This window comes from Lissotriton vulgaris, chromosome 5 (assembly GCF_964263255.1).
Source record: "Lissotriton vulgaris chromosome 5, aLisVul1.2, whole genome shotgun sequence".
Lineage (NCBI taxonomy): Eukaryota > Metazoa > Chordata > Amphibia > Caudata > Salamandridae > Lissotriton > Lissotriton vulgaris.
In genome coordinates, this window is record NC_141693.1 from 1,575,117,247 (window position 1) to 1,575,144,582 (window position 27,336).

Below are 27,336 nucleotides of genomic sequence, written 5' to 3' on the forward strand. Positions count from 1 at the left end.
GGAAAGATTGAGCTATTGGTATTGTAAATGACACATTTTTTATTTATGTGTTGGTTTTGAAAAAAGCAAAATTAATAGCTTTGTCATTTACAATGCCAATAGTTATAACTTTCGCAAATATGCCACCTTTAGCATTTGTAATGCAATATGTGTTGTATTTACGTGACTTAGATGTATTGATATTACAAATAACAATGGCTTTTAATTTTTTTAAATAATGAATATTTAAATAAAAGTTATTGTAATTTATAATGGCAATAGCTTACACTTTTGTAAATAACTTTTGTGAAGATTATGTTCAGTGTATTTTATTGTGACGAAAATCCAAGAACAGAAGTGAAATATTAACATCTTTTTGTGACATTTGTAATAAAGCTTGAAACATTGAGAGAACATATTTGAACCAGTTGTTGTTGAATGGTTGCACAGATTGATGCTGTGGTGGCGCTGAGTGATGTTGTGGTGGCGACGAGTGATGCTGTGGCGTTCAGTGATGCTGTTGTAGCGCATAGTTATGTTGTGGTGCCCCTGAGTGATGCTGTGGTGGTGCTGAGTGATGCTGTGGTGATGCGATAGATAGATAGAGTGAGTGCGATGGATAGATAGAGTGAGGGTGATAGATAGAGGGAGGGCGATAGATAGATAGAGGGAGGGCGATAGATAGATAGAGGGAGGGCCATAGATAGATAGAGGGAGGGCGATAGATAGAGTGAGGGAGGGCGATAGATAGAGTGAGGGCCATAGATAGAGGGAGGGCGATAGATAGAGGGAGGGCGATAGATAGATAGATAGATAGATAGATAGATAGATAGATAGATAGATAGATAGATAGATAGATAGATAGATAGAGGGATGGCAATAGATAGTGTGAATGTGATAGTTGTTATGCTATGTTTTGTTGTGTTTTGTTATGATATGCCATGCTATGCTTTGTTTTGTTATGCCATGCTATGTTTTGTTATGCTATGTTTTCTTGTGTTTTGTTATGCTATGCTTTGTTATGCTATGCTATGTTTTGTTTTGCTATTCTATGTTTTGTTGTGCTATGTTTCGTTCTGCTATGCTATGATTTGTTATGCTATGCTATGTTTTGTTGTGTTATGCTATGCTTTGCTTTATTTTGTTATGCTATGCTATGTTTTGTTATACTATGCTATGTTTTGTTATGCTATTCTTTGTTTTGCTATGCTTTGTTTTGCTAGGCTATGTTATGCTATGATATGTTTTGTTGTGCTATGTTTTGTTGTGTTTGATTATGCTATGCTGTTGTGTTGTGTTTTGTTAATCTATGCTTTGTTATGATATGTTTTGTTTTGTCATGCTATGTTTCAAGTGAGACAGGCACACACAGTTGGTTCCTTTTGGTTATGCTATGTTATGCTATGTTTTGTTATGCTAAGCTATGCTTAGTTTGTTATGCTATGCTGTGTTTTAATTTGCTATTCTATGTTTTGTTATGCTATGTTTCGATGTGTTTTGTTATGCTATGCTATGCTGTTTTGTTATACTATGCTATGTTTTGTTATGCTATTCTATGTTTTGCTACGCTTTGTTTTGCTAGACTATGTTATGCTATGCTATGTTTTGTTGTGCTATGTTTTGTTGTGTTTTTTAATGCTATGCTGTTGTGTTGTGTTTTGTTAAGCTATGCTTTGTTATGCTATGTTTTGTTTTGTTACGCTTTGTTATGCTATGTTTTGTTATGATATGCTATGCTTTGTTTGTTATGCTATGCTATGTTATGTTATGCTATGCTATGATATGCTATGCTATGTTTTGTTATGCTATTCTATGTATTGTTATGCTATGTTATGTTTTGTTGTGTTTTGTTATGCTATGCTATGTTTTGTTATGCTATGCTTTGTTTTGTTATGCTATGTTTTGTTATGCTATGCTATGTTCTGTTGTGTTTTGTTATGCTATGGTTTGTTGTGTTTTGTTTTGTTATGCTATGTTTTGTTGTGTTTTGTTATGCTATGTTTTGTTATACTATACTATGTTTTGTTATGCTATGCTATGTTTTGTTTTGCTATGCTATGCTTTGTTATCCTGGTGTGTGGTTGTGTGTGCGGTTGAGTGTGTGTGTGGGGTTGTATGTGTGAGGAGTTGTGTGTGGGGAGTTGTGTGTGGGGGGTTGTGTGTGGGGGGTTGTGTGTGGGGTTGTGTGTGTGGGGTTGTGTGTGTGGTTGTGTGTGTGGTTGTGTGTGTGGGTTTTGTTATGCTATGGTTTGTTGTGTTTTGTTATGTTGTGTTTTGTTTTGTTATGCTATGTTTTGTTGTGTTTTGTTATGCTATGTTTTGTTATGCTATACTATGTTTTGTGTTGCTATGCTATGCTTTGTTATCCTGGTGTGTGGTTGTGTGTGCGGTTGAGTGTGTGTGTGGGGTTGTGTGTGTGTGTGTGGGGTTGTGTGTGTGAGGAGTTGTGTGTGGGGGGTTGTGTGTGTGGGGTTGTGTGTGTGGTTGTGTGTGTGGTTGTGTGTGAGTGGTTATGTGTGTGTGTGTGTGTGTGTATGTGTGTGGTTGTGTGTGTGTGTGGTTGTGTGTGTGTGTGGTTGTGTGTGTGGGGTTGTGTGTGTGTGGGGTTGTGTGTGTGGGGTTGTATGTGTGGGGTTGTGTGTATGTGGGGTTGCGTGTGTCTGGGGTTGTGTGTGTGTGTGGGGTTGGGTGTGGGGTTTTGCGTGTGTGTGGTTGTGTGTTTGTGTGTGGGGGGGTTGTGTGTGTGGGTGTGTGTGTGTGGGGTGTGTGTGTGGGCTTGTGTGTGTGGGGTTGTGGTTGTGTGTGAGGGGGGGTTGTGTGGTGTGAGGGGTTGTGGTGTGTGTGAGGTTGTGGTTGTGTGGGGGGGTTGTGTGTGTGGGGTTGTGTGGTTGTGTGTGTGGGGTTGTGTGTGTGTGGGGGGGTTGTGTGTGGGGTTGTGTGTGTGGGGTTGTGGGGTTGTGTGTGTGGGATTGTCTGCTTGTGGGGTTGTGTGTGGGGGGTTGTCTGTGTGGGGGAGTTGTGTGTGTGGGATTGTGTGCGGTTGTGTGTGTGGGGGGTTGTGTGTGTGGGGGTGTGTGGGGGTGTATGGGGTTGTGTGTGTGTGGGGTTGTGGTTGTGCGTGTGTGTGGGGTTGTGGTGTTGTGTGGGGGGTTGTGTGTTGTGGGGTTGTGTGGGGGGGTTGCTTGTGTGTGTGCGGTTGTGTGTGTGTGGTTGTGTGTTTGGGTTGTGTGTGTGTGGGGTTGTGTGTGTGTGGGGTTGTGTGTGTGTGTGGTGTTATGTGTGTGGGGGTTGTGTGTGTGGGGTTGTGTGTTATAAGCTAAAGAGAGGTGTGTGGGGTTGTTGGGTAATATTCCTATGTGATTGAATATATTGTAATGCTATGTTTATTTAGCACCCTCAGATGGAGTTGCTGTGCCTTCAGGCTGCTAGTACTTATTTTTTAAACTTTTTAATAAAGTGCCAAAGTAGTTATTGGATTACAAGTTTGAATAGTGAGTGCTGTGAGGTCCAACACAAACAGTACAATAAATGGTGGTGGAAGGGAACATCACAGTAATGTCTCCTGGAGTAGAAAGCTTTTCAGCGAGTCGAGAAGTCAAAATCATAGGAGGGGCACTGAATGTCAGGGAGTGGGGGGGGCATACGATGGTGCAGAAAAAAGAACAACCAGGTAGAAAAAAAGGATTGAAAGCGGGCGCCCATGTGCTGCCTGAAGTAAGAGAAACTCAATAAAGAAAATAGTGCTTACAAGACTAACAAGCCTATCTATGAATCAGAATCCAGCATTTACGAAGGACAATAACACAAATGTGGGCGGAGAGTGGGCGGGGCTTCTAGTCCATACTCCACAACAACATGTCTCGAAGAGCAACGCATGCATGCTGGCTCTAGGCTCGACCTAAAAAAGTATGATGCTAACAACCTTACCCACTGTTACGTTCAACCAATATCCTTTTTTCAATATCCAGCATTTATATTGAACCCAGACTTGGATCATTTCCATTAGTAACACGCAGTGGGAAAGCAAACTTATCTGGCTTTTAATAAGCAATCATAAGCAAACAGCATTTATGCAGACCTTTGTTTGCATGCATTAGCAGGTTAGAGCTAGACCCAGTGACTCTGGCAATGATTCTTGGTTGAGCTTTCTAAGAAAGAACTGAATCCATGGTAAGAGTTGGATACAGAAAGGCAAGACATCTCTTGCAAATAACAACAGTGTACAAACCAAAGAGTTAAACTGATGACAAAATAATATAATGGGAAGGTATCCTGGTGCCAGAGACCTGAGTTGACTTGCTTGTAGCATCTCGCTGGTGGGAAACATTTTCAGAGACTGAACTCGTTGTCTCTGTTACAGTTACCAAAATGCCACACATTTTTTTAAAATGTCAGAACTGTTTTATAATGTTTTCATGAAACAATAAAACAATATAGTAAAACAAAAAGAATTGTCTGGTGTAGCGGGGTCAATTTGCAAAGTTATGGTCTGAGTAAAATGAGTAAAAGAGTATAGCATATATTCAAAATATTATTGGAGGTTCTGCTGTGTGTGTGTCAAGTGTAAGCCCAAAATAAAATGAAAAGTGTCTAGAGGGAAGATACAGAGTTTGAACTGAGGGAGTGATAAGAGATAGAGTGGAAGGGGAAACAGTGGAGGGTATCAGGAGAGAGGGTTAGGGAGGGGCTAGCTAGATGTCGAAATGGAATCGGGAGAGGTTTGGTTAAGGGTTAGGTTGGGCCTCTGGGAGGGCTGTAGTTAGTGTTTGTGTGGGTATTTTGTAAGGACAGGTACATAGGGCAGCATAGGTATTGGGGGATTACAGTTGTTTAATGGTGAGTTGAAAGGTGAAGCAGCTCTATGGTGGGAGGTAATCGGATATGTATGAGTCCTCAACGACCATAAAAGCACAGGCAAAGTATGTACATACAATAAAATACATAAATAATTAAGAACCAGCGGTTAAAACATTATTATACAATCAGTTATCAAACGAAAATGGCCATCATTATAATTAGTCACAATTAATCAAAGTGGACCTTCTGCGCCACATGCTGTACAAAAATCGGGAGACCGAGAACACAATGAGGGGGGATGTATCATATTTTAAAATTCTAACGGCTTGGGCACAATATTTTAGTCCCAGATTTCTACATAGTGGTACCAGCCAAGCTCTCCTGATTGCGCTGTAAGCAGGGCAAAAAAACAAAACATGGGCAATGTCTTCCTTGATATTGTTGCAGACAGGGCAGATTCCCTCCTCTTGACCTGCCCATTTGCAGGTCAGTGTCCCAAGTGGCAGGCAACCGTGCCTTAATTGTGTATACTGTTTTCTTGCAGGGGGAGGTTCTATTTGGTCCAGAAATTCCTCCCTCCTGGGCACGAGTTTTACCTGTAAAAATTCCGAAGACAACCTGCCCATACTTGGCGAACGGTGCAGCAGACTTAGGTTGTAGTGCCTCAGAGAGGCCAGCAGCACAGTTCTCCACACCACTGGACAACTCTCCGCCGGGGTATCCCATATTTGGGGCATTCCTATTCGATAGGCAATAGTTTTAATGTGGAGCAGCCAGGGTGTTTTCTTACTCTTTAACGACCCCCAGACAGCAGCAAACTCAGCTTTGTAATCCGCAAGCTCAGGTACTGTCCAGCGCCTTCTCCAGTACAGGAGGGATCGGGCCGCTAATAGTTCAGACATGGGCTCCACACCTAGGTCAAATCTCAAGGATATGAGCGGGGTGCTTTGGGGTAGACCAATCAGATTCCTCATAAAGGCCCGTTCAACCCTGAGAAGGCTTGCTGTACTCGAATGTCCCCAAAGTTCTGCACCGTAAGTTACAGCAGGTCTAGCTTGAACACTGTAGATTTCAAGCGCTGGGGAGACTGGCTTAAATTGCGTTGTCCGCTGGAACTTACCTATGCCCCCTAGAATCTGTGAGAGCTTTAGGGTAGATTTGGCTACCTGAGGACCCCAACCAAAGTCCTCAGTCAAAGTGACCCCCAGGTATACAAACGTTCTCACCCTATCGAGCGGGGTGCCGTTTAATGTAGGGCTAGGGCGAGTGCGTTTCGAGGGACCGAAGATCATAAATTTTGTTTTCTCTAAATTAATCTCGAGTCCCCGCGAGGCGCAGAATGAGACAAAACCGTCCAGAACCCGCTGGATGCCTGTTGATGTTTGCGACAACAATACGGTGTCATCTGCGAACATCAGCGCAGGCACCTGTCCTGACGCCAACCAAGGGGCATCGCTATCCCTGACTCTATCTAGTTCCCCCACCAGGCCATTTATATAGAGACTAAAGAGCGTGGGAGCCAGGGCGCAGCCCTGGCGTATGCCTCTAGTTACAGGGAAACGTGCAGATAGTTCCCCGTTCTTCCCGCACCTCAACCGAGCATAGTTCCCACATGAAACCGCTTCAAGGCCTCCAATAGATAGGGAGGAAGGCCAAGATCTTTTAAGACCCTCCATAAACTCTCCCTCAGCACAGGGTCGAAAGCGGCCCGCAGGTCTACGAAGACCAGGTAGAGGCTGCCACCCTCGACACTTACGGTCTTCCAAAAAAAGACCTGCAGCCTAAAGAGTTGGTCCATGGTCGAGATCCCTGATCTAAAGCCGGCCTGAAGGGTAGTCATTACTTCATGCTCCTCCGCCCATCCCAGTATTCTATCCAGGAGTATCCGGCCCATCAGTTTCTGGGTAGTGTCCAAGAGACTGATTGGTCTATAATTTGACGGCTCCAAAGGGCAACCCTTCTTGAAAATGCGGACGATCTAGGCCCCCGCCCAGGTGTCAGGTATCTTTGCCCCCAGTAGGACCGCATTAAACAATACGGTTAGGTACGGAGCCCAGATCTTTGGCTGAGAACGGAAAAGGTCACCCGGTACCCTATCGAGGCCTGGTGCTTTGTTAGGGAGTTGTCTAATGATTGCAGTCTCCACCTCCTTTGCTGAGATACTCTCACCACTTCTCGGGGCCATCCTCGCCTCGGTGTCTCTATGATCTATCTGGTGTCCCATGCCCGAGGCCCCCCCGCAGTCAACACTCGAGCGGGGGGTCTTGGGCAGGAGAGATCCAGGAGGGACCTTCTAACTCTAGAATCCCAGACCTATCTAAATGGTCACTGTAGCCGGTCACAGGGCTAGTGTAGAGTGCAGAGAAGTGCGCCTCCCACCAGATTTTCCACTTCTTTGCTGAATTTGATTGCAAGAAGGTGTTCAGGGAGTTGTCTGCACCTCTGGTGAATTGAATCCATGCCCACCAGGTATGAGTTGATAATTTAGAGAGGCCCTTCCATTTGGCTAAAATGGACTTAAGACTTATTATTACTAGAATATCTAAGAGGATGTAATTTTCTGTGCTAGTATGTGAGTACCTCAGGGGAGAAGGGAGATAGCCTAGGACAGTGGAAGGGAGGGCAGGAGGCCATTTAGTATGTAAGATTTATGATATAGTTATGCTGACCCCAGACAGGAAATCATCAACGAATGAGCAGTCCAGGAGCATATGTTGACGGGGTGGTGGATGTAGTGGTGGTGGATGTGGTGGTGGTGGATGCGGTGGTGGTGGAAGTGGTGGTGGTGGATGCGGTGGTGGTGGAAGTGGTGGTGGATGTGGCGGTGGTGGATGTGATGGTGGTGGATGTGGCGGTAGATGTCATGGTGGATGTGGAGGTGATGGTGGATGTGGTGGTGGAAGTGATGGTGGTGGGTATGGTGGATGTGGTGGTGGTGGATGCGGTGGTGGATGAGGTGGTGGATGTGGTGGTGGTGGAAGTGGTGGATGCGGTGGAAGTGGTGGATGCAGTGGAAGTGGTGGATGTGGATGCGGTGGTGGATGTGGTGGTGGATGCGGTGGATGTGGTGGTGGTGGATGTGGTGGTGGTGGAAGTGGTGGTGGATGTGGTGGTGGTGGTGGATGAGGTGGTGGTGGAAGTGGTGGTGGATGGGGTGGTGGTGGATGTGGTGGTGGTGGTGGATGTGGCGGTGGTGGATGTGGTGGTGGTGGATGTGGTGGTGGATGTGGTGGTGGATGTCATGGTGGATGTGGAGGTGATGGTGGATGTGGAGGTGGATGTGGTGGTGGATGTGATGGTGCACGTGGTGTGATGGTGGATGTGATGGTGGATGTGGTGGTGATGGTGGATGTGGTGGTGGATGTGGTGGTGGATGCGGTGGATGTGCTGGTGGTGGATGCGGTGGATGTGGTGGATGCGGAGGTGGTGGTGGATGCGGAGGTGGTGGTGGATGCGGTGGATGGGGTGGTGGTGGTATTGGATGTGGTGGTGGATGTAGTGGTGGTGGGTGTGGTGGTGGTGGTGGATGCGGTGGTGGTGGATGCGGTGGTGGTGGATGTGGTGGATGTGGTGGTGGTGGTGGATGTCATGATGGATGTGGAGGTGATGGTGGATGTGGTGGTGGTGGTGGAGGTGATGGTGGATGTGGTGGTGGTGGTGGATGTGATGGTGGATGTGGTGGTGATGGTGGATGTGGTGGTGGATGCGGTGGTGGTGGATGCGGTGGATGTGGTGGTGGATGCGGTGGTGGTGGTGGATGCGGTGGTGGTGGTGGATGCTGTGGTGGTGGTGGATGGGGTGGTGGTTGTGGTGGATGTGGTGGTGGATGTAGTGGTGGTGGTGGTGGATGCGGTGGTGGATGTAGTGGTGGTGGTGGTGGTGGATGCGGTGGTGGTGGAGGTGGTGGATGTGGTGGTGATGTGGTGGATGTGGTGGTGGTGGATGTTGAATGTGGTGGTGGATGTGGCGGTGGATGTCATGGTGGATGTGGAGGTGATGGTGGATGTGGTGGTGGATGGGGTGGTGGTTGTGGTGGATGTGGTGGTGGATGTAGTGGTGGTGGGAGTGGTGGTGGTGGTGGATGCGGTGGTGGTGATGTATGCGGTGGTGTTGGATGTGGTGGATGTGGTGGTGGATGTCATGGTGGATGTGATGGTGATGGTGGATGTGGTGGTGGATGTGGTGGTGATGGTGGATGTGGTGGTGGATGCGTGGTGGTGGATGTGGTGATGGTGGATGCGGTGGTGGTGGTGGATGCGGTGGTGGTAGTGGTGGTGGATGGGGAGGTGGTGGATGGGGTGGTGGATGTAGTGGTGGTGGTGGTGGATGTGGTGGTGGTGGATGCGGTGGTGGTGGAAGTGGTGGTGGTGGATGCGGTGGTGGTGGAAGTGGTGGTGGATGTGGCGGTGGTGGATGTGATGGTGGTGGATGTGGCGGTGGATGTCATGGTGGATGTGGAGGTGATGGTGGATGTGGTGGTGGATGTGGTGGTGGTGGTGGATGTGATGTTGGATGTGGTGGTGATGGTGGATGTGGTGGCGATGGTGGATGTGGTGGTGGATGCGGTGGATGTGGTGGTGGATGTGGTGGATGCGGTGGCTGTGGTGGATGCGGTGGTGGATGCGGGGGTGGTGGTAGTGGTGGATGGGGTGGTGGTTGTAGTGGATGTGGTGGTGGATGTAGTGGTGGTGGGTGTGGTGGTGGTGGTGGTGGATGCGGTGGTGGTGGATGTGGTGGATGTCATGGTGGATGTGGAGATGATGGTGAATGTGGTGGTGGTGGATGTGGTGGTGGATGTGGTGGTGGTGGATGTGGTGGTGATGGTGGATGTGGTGGTGGATGCGGTGGTGGTGGATGCAGTGGATATGGTGATGGTGGATGCGGTGGTGGTGGTGGATGGGGTGGTGGTTGTGGTGGATGGGGTGGTGGATGTAGTGGTGGTGGGTGTGGTGGTGGTGGTGGATGCGGTGGTGGTGGATGCAGATGTGGTGGATGTGGTGGTGGTGGATGTCATGGTGGATGTGGAGGTGATGGTGGATGTGGTGGTGGTGGTGGTGGTTGTGGAGGTGATGGTGGATGTGGTGGTGGATGTGATGGTGGATGTGGTGGTGATGGTGGATGTGGTGGTGGATGCGGTGGTGGTGGATGCGGTGGATGTGGTGGTGGATGCGGTGGTGGTGGTGGATGCGGTGGTGGATGGGGTGGTAGATGTGGTGGTGGATGTAGTGGTGGATGGGGTGGTGGTTGTGGTGGTGGATGTAGTGGTGGTGAGGGTAGTGGTGGTGGGGGTGGTGGTGGTGGTGGATGCGGTGGTTGTGGTGGATGCGGTGGTGGTGGAAGTGGTGGTGGATGTGGTGGTGGTGGTGGATGTGGCGGTGGTGGATGTGATGGTGGTGGATGTGGCGGTGGATGTCATGGGGGATGTGGAGGTGATGGTGGATGTGGTGGTGGTGGTGGATGGGGTGGTGGTTGTGGTGGATGTGGTGGTGGATGTAGTGGTGGTGGGTGTGGTGGTGGTGGATGCGGTGGTGGTGGTGGATGCGGTGGTGTTGGATGTGGTGGTGGTGGATGTGGCGGTGGATGTCATGGGGGATGTGGAGGTGATGGTGGATGTGGTGGTGGTGGATGTGGTGGTGATGGTGGATGTGGTGGTGGATGCGGTGGTGGTGGATGCGGTGGATGTGGTGATGGTGGATGCGGTGGTGGTGGTGGATGGGGTGGTGGTTGTGGTGGATGGGGTGGTGGATGTAGTGGTGGTGGGTGTGGTGGTGGATTAGGTGGTGGTGGATGCAGATGTGGTGGATGTGGTGGTGGTGGATGTCATGGTGGATGTGGAGGTGATGGTGGATGTGGTGGTGGTGGTTGTGGGGGTGATGGTGGATGTGGTGGTGGTGGTGGATGTGATGGTGGATGTGGTGGTGATGGTGGGTGTGGTGGTGGATGCGGTGGTGGTGGATGCGGTGGATGTGGTGGTGGATGCGGTGGTGGTGGTGGATGCGGTGGTGGATGGGGTGGTGGATGTGGTGGTGGATGTAGTGGTGGATGGGGTGGTGGTTGTGGTGGTGGATGTAGTGGTGGTGAGGGTAGTGGTGGTGGGGGTGGTGGTGGTGGTGGATGCGGTGGTTGTGGTGGATGCGGTGGTGGTGGAACTGGTGGTGGATGTGGTGGTGGTGGTGGATGTGGTGGTGGTGGTGGATGTGGCGGTGGTGGATGTGATGGTGGTGGATGTGGCGTGGATGTCATGGGGGATGTGGAGGTGATGGTGGATGTGGTGGTGGTGGTGGATGGGGTGGTGGTTGTGGTGATGTGGTGGTGGATGTAGTGGTGGTGGGTGTGGTGGTGGTGGTGGTGGATGCGGTGGTGTTGGATGTGGTGGTGGTGGATGTGGCGGTGGATGTCATGGGGGATGTGGAGGTGATGGTGGATGTGGTGGTGGTGGTGGATGTGGTGGTGATGGTGGATGTGGTGGTCGATGCAGTGGTGGTGGATGCGGTGGATGTGGTGATGGTGGATGCGGTGGTGGTGGTGGATGCGGTGGTGGTGGTGGATGTGGTGGTGGTAGATGGGGTGGTGGTGGTTGTGGTGGATGTGGTGGTGGATGTAGTGGTGGTGGTGGTGGATGTGGTGGTGGTGGATGCGGTGGTGGTGGAAGTGGTGGTGGATGTGGTGGTGGATGTGGCGGTGGTGGATGTGATGGTGGTGGATGTGGTGGTGGATGTGGCGGTGGATGTCATGGTGGATGTGGAGGTGATGGTGGATGTGGTGGTGGTGGTGGTGGATGTGATGGTGGATGTGATGGTGATGGTGGAAGTGGTGGTGGATGTGGTGGTGGATGTGGCGGTGGTGGATGTGATGGTGGTGGATGTGGTGGTGGATGTGGCGGTGGATATCATGGTGGATGTGATGGTGATGGTGGATGTGGTGGTGGATGTGGTGGTGGATGCGGTGGTGGTGGTAGTGGTGGATGGGGTGGTGGTGGTAGTGGATGTGGTGTTGGATGTAATGTGGTGGGTGTGGTGGTGGTGGTGGTGGTGGTGGTGGATGCGGTGGTGGATGTGGTGGTGGTGGATGTGATGGTGGATGTGGTGGTGATGGTGGATGTGGTGGTGGATGCGGTGGAGGTGGATGCGGTGGTGGTGGATGCGGTGGATGTGGTGATGGTGGATGCGGTGGTGGATGGGGTGGTTGTGTATATTGTCTAGAAGCCTTGTATCAGCAGAGCTAGGCATTATTGACATAACAGCAGTGGCACACAGGTGGGTAATATGCACGTGACCTGGTGACCCTGGAGGCGTGAGTGGTAGGACATTGTTACACTCCTACAGTGTGCGTCTGTGTGGTGTGTCCTGGTGCGTGTCTGTCCGTTTTCCCGTGCATTTATTCTGGGAAGGTCTGTGTGTCTGTCAGTCTTTGTTAGAAAATGGTTGAAGGGACATCTGTTTTAGAAGTGTTTGTGTGTTTGCAACTGTTTCCGTGTGAATGCCTGCCTGCGGGTGTTTATCATCTGTGGGAGTCTCTTTGCAAAATGACATGTATGTTCGTGTGTATGTGTGCTCGCACGTGCCTGCGTTAATGTGAATGTGCGTGCTATTGTGTGTAGTGTGTGTGTCTATATGCGTGCGAGTGTGTTTCTCTGTATGTGTCTGTGCGAGCGCGTTGCACCATTGTGTGCGTGTCCCTGGGCGTGTGTAATGATGTGATATGCAAAACTGGCATTTAGTGCTATAGTTTAGTATGACATGCATTATTGTGTCGATTTTTAGGTAGGAAGAGGTCTTTTACACAAACAATAGTGCAAAACTCACAGTCTGCAGACGTCGGTCTCCCAACAATAGCCCCTTTGCTTTAAAAGAAGACTATGACAGACGCGGGGCTCCCGGACACTTGAGGGCATTGCTGTGGGGAGGGGGAGGAGAAATGCGACACGGCGGGCAGGGGAGGGGGCGGAGCGGGGAGAGGGTGTGAAAGCAGCAGAGGCCTTTGAAGTGAAGCTAAGCTTCACTTCAAAGGTGTGGGAGGAGTGCGGCTGAGGGAACAGACGGCGATTTGGTGATGTGCACGCGCATTTTAGGTCAATGCGCTTGCGCATTGACCTAAAAGCCACGGGCACAGCACCAAATCGCCCAGTTAGGTAAAGTCTGTTTAAGACGCTATATATCGAGCTCCCTCTCAATGCCCATTATGACAATAATGATAGGAGCAAATTTGGAAATTCAGGGAATAATGAAACGTCCATAGACAATAACAAACATATACAAATAACCTCTCCCAATTAATGTCAAGAGTGACTGCATACAAGTCATGGATAGAATACATTAAATAGTACTTGTAGCCTTTGCAAAGGCAAGAAGGATGGTAGCAACAGTTCCAAACGGCCTTGTTTTATGGCGATCACAATCAAATGTCATGAGACACCAATTTTTTTGACATAGACATGAATTGTCTAATTTTAGGATTGTAGAACTAGCGTATGAATGTGTTACATTAGATTAGGTGGAGGGAAAAACAACATAGAAAAATTGGCAAAATAGATGGAAATGAAAGCATATCACCAAAAATGTACGATGACGAAAAATGCAGCATACATTGTTTTGTTTTTAAAAAACAAATCGGTATAAGACAAAATGTGTTCTTAAATGTTTTGCTTTACTGGTGTATTTCCGGAGCAAAGATAAACGTATGTACGGCTGCAACCAGGCGTGCACCCACTTTAGTAACGGCTGTCAGATATCAATCAGAGAGTGATAAGTCATGAAATACACATTTATTTTAGAAAAAAACAGGTTGTGATGCCGGTGTCTCGTGCAATTACTAGGCTGTCTCTCTCTTTTTATATATATATATATATATATCTATATATATATATATATATATATAAATCTATATATATATATATATATATATATATATAGATTTATATATATATATATATATATAGATATATATATATATATATATATATATATATATATATCTATATATATATATATATATATAAGCTTCACTTCAAAGGTGTGGGAGGAGTGCGGCTGAGGGAACAGACGGCGATTTGGTGTTGTGCACGCGCATTTTAGGTCAATGCGCTTGCGCATTGACCTAAAAGCCACAGGCACAGCACCAAATCGCCCAGTTAGGTAAAGTCTGTTTAAGACGCTATATATCGAGCTCCCTCTCAATGCCCATGGGCATTGAGATAGGTCGCTCGACCTAAAAATAGTACTAAAATTTACACACATTCATAACAGTCTCCACATTCTCACTCAAACTACACACACTCCCGCAACATTTGAAACAAGGAAGTAAAATCATGAATCCAGGTCTCCAACATCAATGTGAGACCCCGCACTTGGTCCACGCGCGTTTCGGCGGCTCAAGGCCACCTTCTTCAGGACCACTTCCGATAGAACAACCCAAGTATCCAGGGGGTCTACAATGTATAAAAAATAACAATGTCACCAAACAGTAAAGTACCATATTTACATTTCACATTGTTGAAAACAACTGTTAGACATCCCGATAACGTCGACCAGAAGAACAGATTAAAGAAAACAACTGAAGTGATCCCTACACATAGTCCCAGTACAGGCATAACCACACAAACAAATTAAAAAACATTCACTGATTTGTTAGATCAGATAAACCGAGGTCCTAATGCGGTAAAAATTGCAAATCTCACTTGATGAATTCACAAAGGAATGTTAACTGATGCAAATTTATGTAATTTATATTTATAAACATGGAATAAATTGTGAGCCACCCCAGCTCAGACATGGCCATATGGAAATCAGTTTGACCCTGTGCCTCATGGGAACAGTCCAACCCGAACTGGCAAGCCATGCCTTCCCTGGACCGGAAACAAGCCTCCAAGGACCGGTTTCTGGCACTTCAGCCGTCCCCAGCCCGGCTTGCTTGAATCCAGTGGCAAAGCGAACAAGGGACTCACGTCTGAGCATACCCTGCCAACCCATGGTGAACAAAGCGGTACAAAAGGGGGTGGTGATGAACAGAGCATCTGAACCAATCAAACACTCACATCCAGTCAACAGATCCGGGTTTAATCCATCACCATTTTCTAGCCCACTCTCCCACCCCAGCTCAAACATGGCCATATGCAAATCAGCCTGACCCTGTGCCTCATGGGAACAGTCCAGCCCGAACTGCCAAGCCATGCCTTCCCTGGACCGGAAACAAGCCTCCGAGGACCGGTTTCTGGCAAATCAGCCGTCCCCAGCCCGGCTTGCTTGAATCCAGTGGCAAAGCGAGCAGAAGACTCATGTCGGAGCATACCCTGCCAACCCATGGCGAACGAAGAGGTACAAAAGGGGGTGGTGATGAACGGAGCATCTGAACCAATCAAACACTCACACCCAGTCAACAGATCTGGGTTTAATCCATCACCGTTCTCTAGCCCACTCTTCCACCCCAGCTCAGACATGGTCATATGCAAATCAGCCTGACCCTGTGCCTCATGGGAACAGTCCAGCCCGAACTGCCAAGCCATGCTTTCCCTGGACCAGAAACAAGCCTCCGAGGACCGGTTTCTGGCACTTCAGCCGTCCCCAGCCCGGCTTGCTTGAATCCAGTGACTAAGCGAGCAAGGGACTCACGTCTGAGCATACCGTGCCAACCCATGGCGAACAAAGCGGTACAAAAGGGGATGGTGATGAACGGAGCATCTGAACCAATCAACACCCAGTCAACAGATCTGGGTTTAATCTATCCTTGCTTGCCTTAAGCATAGCGTGCATACTGCACATGCCGGATTGGTTGGCCTCCGACAGGCGAACTTCGGACCGCACCTATATTAGCTGTGAGATGGCTGCAGGCACAGTCTCATATTCTGGAGAGGAGTGCTTTTTTGGCCTGTTCAAACCAAATATTGGCACTGCTCTCAAGCTAAACAAGGTGAAAGGAAACGACCAGGCTCGTCGAAATTAATTGAATTTAGTGCTGAATTGTAAAATGATTAAGAGAAACAACAAAGAGGACGGATTTTACAACTCTTGAGCCTTGCGCTGCCAAGGTCTCCAACTGGCAACAAAGGTGGCATCAGGCGCTACAGACCTGACTTCAAAGGCAGCGCTGGGCTTAGAGGGGGGCGGTGCTTTACGAGGGGCTGTGGGAAGGAAACACGGCAGGGGCAGGGAGGGGGTGAGGAATACATCATCAGGAAAGTCTGTGAGAGAGAAACAATGGGGCAGAGCGACACGGGGCAGCGCTTCACGAGGGGCTGTGCGAAGGAAACACGAATGGAGGAGGAATACTTCACAGGAGAGTCTGTGAGAGAGGAACATGGGGGGCAGCACTTCACGAAGGGCTGTGAGAAGGTAACAAGAGGGGGGAGGAATACTTCATCAGGAGAGTCTGTGAGAGAGAAACACGGGGGAGACAGAGTCACGAGGGACTGTGTAAAGGAAGAAGGGTAAGGACAGAGAGGTAGGGGTGAGGAACACTTCATTAGGAGTCTGTGAGAGAGAAACACGGGGGAGCGACACGAGGGGCTGTGGGAAGGAAACATGGAGAGTGCCTCACGAGTAGGTGTGTGAGGGGAAAACGAGAGGGAGGTGGGCTAATACTTCATCAGGAGAGTATATGAGGGAGAAACACCTGAGGGATAGATCTTCACGAGAGGCTGGAGGAAGAAACACTAGTGAGTGACAGATCTTCATGGTAGGGAGGAAGGGCAGAGGAACAGGCTTTTCTGTTTAAGTGCGGGATGAAATTGTTTTCCTGTGGAAGAATAATTCCAAAGCTATTAAGCTAATGCTGAGATTGAGCCAGATCCGGGTCTGTGGCAGGGCTGATATAGCAGCCGTCTCACATTTCTGTCCATGCAACGCTCTGGGAGCTTACAGAGGCTTAGCAACAATTGAATTTACAGATGAGGAGAAGAGGGGTGCATGTCACCCCGTCTAGGAAATGTGTTAAGAGGTTTGGGCCTTAAGTTTGGCAGGTGCCAGCAGATAGTTTTGGGAACCGAGCCTTACTTTATATCATTGTGTTTGATGCTGCGCAAAAGAAACAAGCGCGAGAGGTCCGGTGCAGCAGCGGAGCTGTGGAAGTATCGCACAGGGCCTGAACTGACTGCACCTCTCGTGGACTTCCTGAGAGGCCTGTGTGCAGCAGACACAGTCGCGGTTCGGAAGGCTGTGGGAAGGAGAGCCGGGCCTGGCAGGCGAGAGTCGGCTGGAAGCAGCCACGTGATCCCGGGTTAGGAGGAGCTGAGCTCCCCTCCAGTTCAACAAACCGAGAGCAGGCGGGGGCAGACAGGCTTAGACCCCGGGTGAGGCTTTGTGAGACAGCGGGGAAGTAATCAAATCGCTGGGGGGTAGAAATGGAACCCAGCGAGGTACGCCAGAGGGTAGAAATGGAACCCAGCGAGGTAAACAAGCGGACAGACTGCGTGACCGGCGGAGAGAGTCCCGGGGGTTTCTTGAGCTACTGGGGGAAATTTAGTAACAAGCGTGCGCGCGCATGTTGCCACAAGCAGCGCGCGCCTCAAGCTGTAGTTAAAAACAAGCTCTCGGCATTGCGTGGTGGAGGGCGGGGGAGCGGCTTCCTTTGAAGTCTGATGCCGAGGCTCAGACAAATGGTGTGCGATGTGCGATGTGGCTGGCGATGTGCACGCGCCTGGCTCACATGCACTGTACCTAATCCGCAGTTTGGGTAGACTTTTGAAAGCCTTACTATAATCTCGCCAAGCAAGCATTGCTAAAGCAATGCTGTAGACGAGACCTTGTTTTTATCTTCTTTGCAGATCCTTTGTCCTGCAGTGGCATTTGAAAAAGGGTACATTGTCAGATTTTAGGTCTGACAGAAATTATTCAGATTCCTTAAGTTCTAAAAATATATTTTGATGATATTCTCACTCCAGGTCCTTTTTCAAGTTCTTGGGAAGTAAATATTTGTAAGCAACTAATGGCTTACCTTGAATCATTTGCTTTACTGGATAAAGAAGATCTATCTCTATTTCAACGCAGAGAATCATCAAGAGCTGTTTTGTTTTCTTCATTATACACACCGTTACATTTATTGAACAGATGCATGAGAGAAATATATTATATTCAGTAGGAGTATTTTTGTACAGCCTTGATTTCCAGCCCCTAAACATTTTCAGAAAGGTTTTCATATTTTAACAGCAATGACAAAGCTGATCTATCGGTTTTATTTCAAGAGCCCGAACAACTGAAAAATATTTTGATTACTGAGCACAGGTTTACCTATTAATCATAGATCATTGATTCACTTTTAGGACAATGGTACGTATATTGAAAGGAAAATATTATTAAGAGGACTTTTTGAGGAACAAAATGTTGGTGAATTCGGGGAATTGGTACCTTGTTCACAGCATGTATGTCCCCTGGAGAAACTATATTTTTAAATAAGAAGGTTCAGCATACCACTTGCTTGACCTTTGTATCTCACAGAGAAGTAAAAACAGCATCAATTGTGAAATCTAATGTGACATATTTTACAGGTTGGAAATGGAAAGAACTTGTCACTGACAGTGATGTAACTGATATGATGTAGATTGGAACATACAATTCAACATTGTTTAGTTCAGATGGTACACTGTTATGGCCAACAGGCACTAATGTAACACATAGATTTCTGTCTAAATCTGTTGGTCTGTTAGCCAACAATCAAGATCCTAGCTATAAAATGCATTATAGCTACTTATAGTTCAGAAAAAATTACGACAAAGATGCCTATTCCAGTCTAGTTTGAATGCTGGAAAACAACAAGTCCTAGCTCAGTGAGAATATGGATATGTGAGATGTTTTTCTGGGAACACACCCTGTGAAAAATACAAAAAAGTTGTGTCTGCCGTAATCTATGCTATCATAAAAGAAGAGCAAGTATACTCTGAAAGAGAAGCTGCAGGAAGAATCAGATAAACTGATAGAGAAATAATGGGGAACAGCCATCACAACGCAACAATAACAACGCACAACCATTACAACAAAACTTTTACAACGCAGGATCCATTACAAAGCATGCCATTACAACACGTGCCATTACAACGCAGGTGCTATTACATCGCATGCCATTACAACCTAAGTATTTTTTTCTAATTATTTTTTTATATAATATGAATACTTTTATTACATTTTAAATTACTAATAATTATTGATATATATATTTTTTTAATTTAATAATTTTTAATTATTTTTTTTAAAAAATGAAAAAAATCTCCTGGGATGGGATGCTGTGAAATAGGGGTTTCGGGCGGGGAAGTGTAATAATATTGTAAAAGAAACGTTTAGTTGTTTATATTAAAATATACTTATTAAAAAAATATTTTAAAAAAATACACTTAAAAAAATAATAGGAGTATTTATTTAGTAATTATTTTTAAAAAATAGTAATATAAAATACTCTATAAAAATAGTAGTAGTATTTATTTATTTTTTAATTAATACTCAAGAAATATTTTAATTTTTTTATTTTATTTTGTAGAATACCTACGGGGACGGGATGCAGTGAAAATAGGGGTTTTGGGTGGGGAAGTATTTTAAAATTTGTAAAGAAACTTTTAGTTTGTTTCTAATAAAATATACTAATTTAAAAAATATTTTTTTTAAAAACTCAAAATAAATACTCAGTAGTATTTTTTTAGTAATTAATTTTTAATTTAATAATAAAAAAACTCGTAAAATAAAAAGTAGTAGTATTTATTTATTAATAAATTAATAAACAAGAAATATTTTTAATTTTAAATTTATTTTGTAAAATACATCCTGGGACGGAATGTATGGAAAATTGGGGTTTTGGGTGGGGAAGTGATTAAAAAATTGAACTGTATCTTTAATATTTTTATTATTTAAAAAAAAAATAATTTTAAAAGTATTGAAAATTAATTCTCTTAAAAAAATAGTTATATACTTATTATTAATAGAATTAATGTCTAAATTTTAATATATTACAAAATATTTATAAACATTATTTAAAAAATATAATTAACAATTTTAAGATTAATAGATTTAAAAAAAAATATTTTACAAGGAATAGTTTTGTCTAATAATCATTTATTACATACTCAAAGTTTTTTCTCACGCTTTACCATTGAATTCAATGAAAAGATTTGTCCTTTATTTATTTTCATAGCAGGTTGTATGTTGGACGCGGAACCAATTTTCAATGTCATTTGAAGATCGATGCGGGACAGATCAGAAGCAAACAGAACAAGTAGAGAGGTAAGTATATTTTTATACTAATATTAAAAAGATAACATTAATTTTAGAAGGTGTATAAACATATAATAATAAATATAAGTATGTAAAGCATGTTTGATTATATTTTCAATAAAATAAAGTTTTATTTTGTACATTTTTAAAAAATATTTTCAAATAATTACATATGTATATATTAAATTTAAAAAATGATTTTAATAACTTTAATGTATAATGACGTTAGCATGTGGCGGGCGCCTCCATCATTTCTAACATTGTGGTGGGCGGTGCTCACTGCACCGCCCTCCACAATGTCAGAAATGCATGCATTCATTTGCATACACGAAGCGGCAGGCACCGCGCGGTGCTTACTGCTTCATGTATGCAAATGTTGGGGGTACCCCCGTGTGCACCCCCACCCCTCTTTCACTCTGGGGGCCGCAGGGGGCCCCCAGAGTGAAGGCCGCATGCCTTTCCGTGGCGGCATCGCCGCAGCGGAAAGGCATCTGAATTGGCCCATCGTAATATGGCTGGCGGTGTCTATTAGACACTGCCACCATATTAATCCTTTTGTGCCCCGGCCGCAAGGCTACTGGAGAGGCCAAAGTGGCGGGCGGTCTTACTGTCCGCCACGGTCCCCCCGCCATACTAATATGGCGGGGGGAATTCACTTGCGGATGTCGGGCGGATTGCACCCGCCAGGCCTAATGGGCCCCTTTGAGTGGATTTCCGTCTTTGCTGAATGGTTTTTTAGAATTTGGACATTTTGGGAAAAGAATATTTAAAAAGAAAAAAAAATAGATTTCCTTTTTCTTGCACTTGAGTAGATATGTTGATGGATTACCACAAAAAATGGATTTGTTTGGGATTTATCAAGAAAAAAAGAAGAAGAAAGAAGACATCTAAGGTAAGGTGACCCGACTTTTAAATTTTGATAAAAAAGTTTTTGAAAAAATGGGAATTAAATTGAAATATTTTATGAATTTAGGGCAAAACAGGAAAGTAATGTTAATGTTTGTATTAATAATGTAGTATGTGAGCAACATTATCTAGGTAGTCTAAAGCCACACACATTTCTTTTGATTTTTTAGAGATGCGTGGATTTAGACTACCAGTTAATGCTTGTGAGATTCTCATTTCTTGGAAACTTTGCTCGTTGTTCAAAGTTTCCAAAAAATGATAGAAGTTTGGGTGAGGTTTACCAATTGTATGATTGAAGGAGCTATGCCATCCCTCTATGGCATTGTTTGTCTTTGCTTCTCCTTCTAAGCAGCTTGTGTAGCAGTTCCACCACTCCACATGGAAACGTGGTTTCCTCCTGCGACCCGACCTGCTTAGATGCCCAATCCATGTGTCCTCAAAATAATTTAGTAAGGGTGCAAATTCTGATTCTGTAATTGCAGTGTAGTACTCGTCTACACTTTCAGGAAGAACAAAACAAAGAGCTGTTAGTTTTTTTAATTCAAATTGCAGTTTGCTATCCGAAGAATAATCCACAACTAGGGATGTTTTTTGTAATTTACGCCAAAATGCCTGGGAAAAATGGAAAAAACATCCCTGAATTTGGGTATCTGTAAGTTTTGGTAATAAAATTTATCATTGCAAATTCAAAATCAATAATTATTTTCCTAGGACTTTTGTTTATGTTTTGTTTTTAATCACTGTTAAAAGTTCAGTGTAGGTTGTGGATTGTTTGTCAGGTAGCAAACTGTACACTAAGGGGACTACATTGTTGTTAATTTCAGCATGAATAGTGTAAATTTGAATGAATGGATGGGCCGTGCTTTTAAATGTCCCATCCATCATCCATATTTCACTATTCTCTAATTTAACAAGGTTGCGGGGTGTACTGAAGATAAGTATACGTTTAAGAGGGGTTTGGTTATCATGCAGGAGGAAAGGTTCATTAGAAAAAGAAACAGAGAGTTCAGGAGGAACGTGAATATCGGAATAGGTTTGTGGAGTAGTTCTCTGTGGGTTACTTGCCTGTTTTTTCTTTGAATTCTTCTTCTCAGATTAGGTATTATTGGCATACTGCTAGCTACATGACTAGGGACATGCTGAGCAACCTCCCTTAAAATTGAAGCAGAAGTGTCATTGGAGGTGCTTGCAATATCCTTCATTTCGTTTATTGTTTCTCTAACTTCAATGTCCATTGCAGAGGTAGAGTGGTTATGGTCTGATGTTTTGATAACTCTGTCACCTAAGGTAACCGCTCTGCCTTTGCAATGGCTTGAGTAATATTGCACGCACCTCCAATGTCTTCTAGGTTCAGTTATTCTCTCCTTACAATATATATATCCAGCATGTTTTAATAGTCTGTTTCCTTTGTTAGATTTGATGTATCTGGCAGTATTATCTGCTGACATTATCTGAAAAGGAAAAAAAAATGATTATCAAAATATGTTTTTTATTTATCCAACACTTACCCTACCGCTACACCTTCCTGGAGTTAGAATAGTAATTTTAACCCCTACACTATCAAACACTTACCCTACTGCTACACCTCCCTGTAGATAGATTAGTAATGTTAACCCCTACACTATCAATCAATCAATCAATCAATCATAAAACTTGTATAGCGCGCTACTCACCCGGGAGGGTCTCAAGGCGCTTGGGGTCCGCTACTGCTCGAACAGCCAGGTCTTGAGTTGTCTCCTGAAGGCGAGATGGTCCTGGGTCAGTCGAAGGTGGGTGGGGAGGGAGTTCCATGTCTTGGCCGCCAGGTAGGAGAAGGATCTGCCTCCGGCGGTGGCTCTTCGGATGCGTGGTACGGCGGCGAGGGCGAGGCTAGTAGGTCGTAGCTGGCGGGTGGGCGTGTGGAAGGTCAGTCGGTCGTTGAGGTACTTGGGGCCCAGGTCATGGAGAGCCTTGTGTGCGTGGGTGAGGAGCCTGAACGTGATCCTCTTGATGATGGGGAGCCAGTGCAGGTCCCTCAGGTGACCGGAGATGTGGCTGCGTCGGGGGATGTTCAGGATGAGTCGGGCGGAGGCGTTCTGGATGCGTTGGAGTCTCCTCTGTAGCTTGGCTGTGGTTCCGGCGTAGAGGGAGTTGCCATAGTCCAGTCGGTTGGTGATGAGTGCCTGGGTGACCGTCTTCCTGGTTTCGGTCGGGATTCATCGGAAGATCTTGCGGAGCATGCGTAGGGTGTTGAAGCACGATGAGGAGACGGGGTTGACTTGTCTGGTCATCGAGAGGGAAGAGTCCAGGATGAAGCCCAGGTTGCGTGCGTGGTCTGTTGGTTTGGGAGCGGTGCCTAGGGCGGGAGGCCACCAGGAGTCATCCCAGGTGGAGGGCGATGGTCCCAGGATGAGGACTTCCGTCTTGTCCGAGTTCAGTTTCAGGCGGCTGCTCTTCATCCACTCGGCGACGTCCTTCATCCCTTCGTGTAGGCTGGTTCTGGCGGTGTCGGGGTCCCTGGTGAGGGAGAGGATCAGCTGGGTGTCGTCGGCATAGGAGATGATGTTGAGGTTGTGTTGGCATGCGATGGCTGCAAGTGGTTTCATGTAGACGTTGAAGAGGGTGGGGCTGAGTGATGATCCTTGTGGTATGCCACAGATGACTTCGGTGGCCTCGGATCGAAACGGGGGGAGGCGAACCCTCTGTGTTCTTCCGGCGAGGAACGAGATGATCCACTCCAGTGCCTTCTCTTGGATGCCGATGTTGCTGAGGCGTTGGATTAGGGTGCGGTGGCAGACCGTGTCGAACGCTGCGGAGAGGTCCCAAAGGATGAGTGCCGCTGTTTCCCCGTTGTCGAGCAGGGCTCGGATGTCATCGGTGGCTGCGATCAGTGCGGTCTCGGTGTTGTGGTTGGCTCTGAAACCGGATTGCGAGGGGTCGAGGAATCCGTTCGTCTCGAGGAAGGCGGTCAGCTGTCTGTTGACGATCTTCTCGATGACTTTCGCAGGAAAAGGAAGGAGCGAGATGGGGCGGAAGTTCTTGAGGTCGGTGGGGTCCACTGTTGGTTTCTTTAGTAGGGCGCTGAGCTCAGCATGCTTCCAGCTCTCCGGGAAGGTGGCGGTGTTGAAGGAGGTGTTGATGATGTTCTGGAGTTGGGGTGCGATGATGGAGTCGGCCTTGTTGAAGATGTGGTGGGGGCAGGGGTCGGTCGGAGATCCGGAGTGGATGGTGTTCATCGTGCGGGCTGTGTCTTCAGTGGTCACTGTGGTCCAGGTGCGGAGGGTGGCGGTGGGGGGCGTTGGTTCGGCGGTTGGGTGCGTGGATGGTGTGCCAAAGCTGTTGTGGATGTCGGCGATCTTGCTGTGGAAGAATGAGGCGAGAGAGTCGCAGAGATCTTGTGAAGGATTGATGTCGTTGTTGCCGGTGCAGGTGTTGGAGAACTCCTTGATGATGCTGAAGAGTTCCTTGCTGTCGTGGGCGTTGTTGTCCAGTCGTTCCTTCAGTGATTTCTTCTTGGTGATGCGGATGAGCTGGTGGTGCTTGCGGGTGGCTTGTTTGAGGGCGGTCATGTTGTCTGGGGTCTGGTCGAGGAGCCAGGCTTTCTCGAGGGTGCAGCAGTTCTTCTTGGAGTCCTTGAGTTCGCTGGTGAACCAGGAGGCCTTCTTGCTTCTGGGTTTGCTGGGAGGGTTCTTCAGTGGTGCGAGGTCGTCGGCGCAGGCCGTCAGCCACTGCGTGAAGTTGCGGGCTGCTTCGTTGGGGTCCGATGTGCTGGTGGGTGGGGACTGGCTAAGGGAGGTGGTGAGCTGGTCGGCGGTGATCTTGCTCCAGCTCCTGTGAGGAACCTGTTGCGGGTGGTGGTGGGTCGGGGTTCTTCTGAAGCTGAAGTGGACGCAGCTGTGGTCGGTCCAGTGGAGTCCGGTGGCGTGGCTGAAGGTGATGTGCTTGCTGGAAGAGAAGACGGGATCAAGCGTGTGGCCGGCGTAGTGGGTGGGGGTGTTGACCAGTTGCTTGAGTCCGAGGTTGGCGAGGTTTTCTAGCAGGGCGGCAGTGTTGTGGTCCTTGTTGTTCTCCAGGTGGAAGTTGAGGTCCCCTAGGAGGATGTAGTCGGTGGAGGGGAGGGCGTGCAGGCTGATGAAGTCCGTGATGTCTTCGCTGAATTGGGTGCGTGGTCCCGGGGGTCTGTAGACTAGGGTGCCTCTGAGGGTTGTCTTTGGGTCGGTGTGTAATTGGAAGTGGAGGTGCTCCGCGGTGGCGAAGGTGTCATTGGAATCGGTCGAGATGCGGATGGTGCTCTTGTGGACGATGGCGATGCCTCCTCCGGTCTGGTTGATGCGGTCCCTCCTGATGATCTTGTACCCGTCCGGGATGGCGATGTCGGTGGCTGAGGAGACGTTCATCCATGTTTCCGTGAGGAAGGCGATGTCTGGTGATGTGTGTCGAAGAGGTTCCAGAGTTCCACGGCGTGTCTGTGGACGGAGCGGGTGTTGAGCAGGATACACTTGAGGTGGTTGCTGCTGGTGTCTGGCTTGGCGGGTGCGGTGCAGGTTCGGAGGCAGGTGAACTTGCAGGTTTTGCAGGTGAAGGGTCCGTGGATGCGTTTCGGGGTGGCCCGGCAGCAGGCGGGGTTCCGGCCAGCATTGAGTGCGTTGAGGGCGGTGGCGTAGTAGGTCTGTTGGGTTGTCTTGCATCGGCGAGGACCAGGGGTCCTGGCACTCGGCGCGGTCCAGGCGCGGACGGGCGCAGACGGGCTTACCTTTGGCGCGCCTTGGGCGCACAATCGGCGGGCCCCCTGCGCGTCAACGCTGCGCGTGGGCGTCATAAGAAGGTATCCGGGAGGGCGGGTCAGCTGGGTGGCGGGAGCGGGGTGGCGAATGGGCTGTCGGGGGCGGGGCCGCAGGGAGGCAGCGGCGGGAAAAGACTGTGGCGATCGGGCAGCTCAGCGGCAGCTGGGTCGCTCGTGGCAGGCAAAACAGAAGTAAGGCAGCGGCAACAGCGGTGATGCGTGGGGGGTGACCTCGCCTGAAGCAGGCTCAGCGGTCACTCCAGCAGGCTCAGTGCGGTCCCCTTAAGAAGGTAACCGGGAGGGCGGGTCAGCTGGGTGGCGGGCGGCGAATGGGCTGTCGGGGCGGGGCCGCAGGGAGGCAGCGGCGGGAAAAGACTGTGGCGATCGGGCGGCTCAGCGGCGGCTGGGTTGCTCGTGGCAGGCAGAACAGAAGTCAGGCAGCGGCAACAGCGGTGATGCGTGGGGGGTGACCTCGCCTGAAGCAGGCTCAGCGGTCACCCCCCAGGCTCAGCGGTCATCCAACGCTTACACTACTTCAACACCCCCTGGAGTTAGAATAGTAATTTTTACACCTACATCATCCAACACTTATCCTACTGCTTTACCTCCATGGAGTTAGAATAGTCAATTTTACCCCTACACTATCCAACACTTACCCTACGGCTACACCTCCCTGGAGTTAGAATAGTAATTTTTACCCCTACACTATCCAACACTTACCCTACTGCTACACCTCCCTGGAGTTAGAATAGTAATTTTAACACCTTCACTATCCAACACTTTCCCTACGGCTACACCTCCCTGGAGTTAGAATAGTAATTTTTACCCCTACACTATCCAACACTTACCCTACTGCTACACCTCCCTGGAGTTAGAATAGTAATTTTAACCCCTTCACTAGCCAACACTTTCCCTACTGCTACACCTCACTGGAGTTAGAATAGTAATTTTAACCCCTACTCTATCCAACACTTACCCTACTGCTACACCTCCCTGGAGTTAGAATAGTAATTTTAACCCCTACACTATCCTACACTTACCCTACTGCTACACATCCCTGGAGTTAGAATAGTAATTTTAACCTCAACACTATCCAACACTTACCCTATTTCAACACCTCCCTGGTGTTAGAATAGTAATGTTTACCCCTACACTCTCCAACACTTACCATACTGCTACACCTCCCTGGAGTTAGAATAGTAATTGTATCCCCTACACTATCCTACACTTACCCTGCTATTACACCCCCACTGGAGTTAGGATAGTAATTGTAACCCCTACACTATCCAATACTTACCTTACTTCAACACCTCCCTGGAGTTAGAATAGTAATTTTTACACCTACACTATCCAATACCTATCCTACTTCAACACCTCCCTGGAGTTAGAATAGTAATTTTAACCCCTACACTATCCAACACTTACCCTACTGCTACACCTCTCTGGAGTTAGAATAGTAATTTTAACCTCTACACTATCCAACACTTACCCTACTGCTCCCCTGGAGTTAGAATAGACATTTTTACCACTACACTATCTAACACTTACCCTACTTCAACACCTCCTTTGAGTTAGAATAGTAATTTGTACCCCTACACTATTCTACACTTACCCTACTGCTACACCTCCCTGGAGTTAGAATAGTAATTTTTACCCCTACACTATCCTACACTTACCCTACTGCTACACATCCCTGGAGTTAGA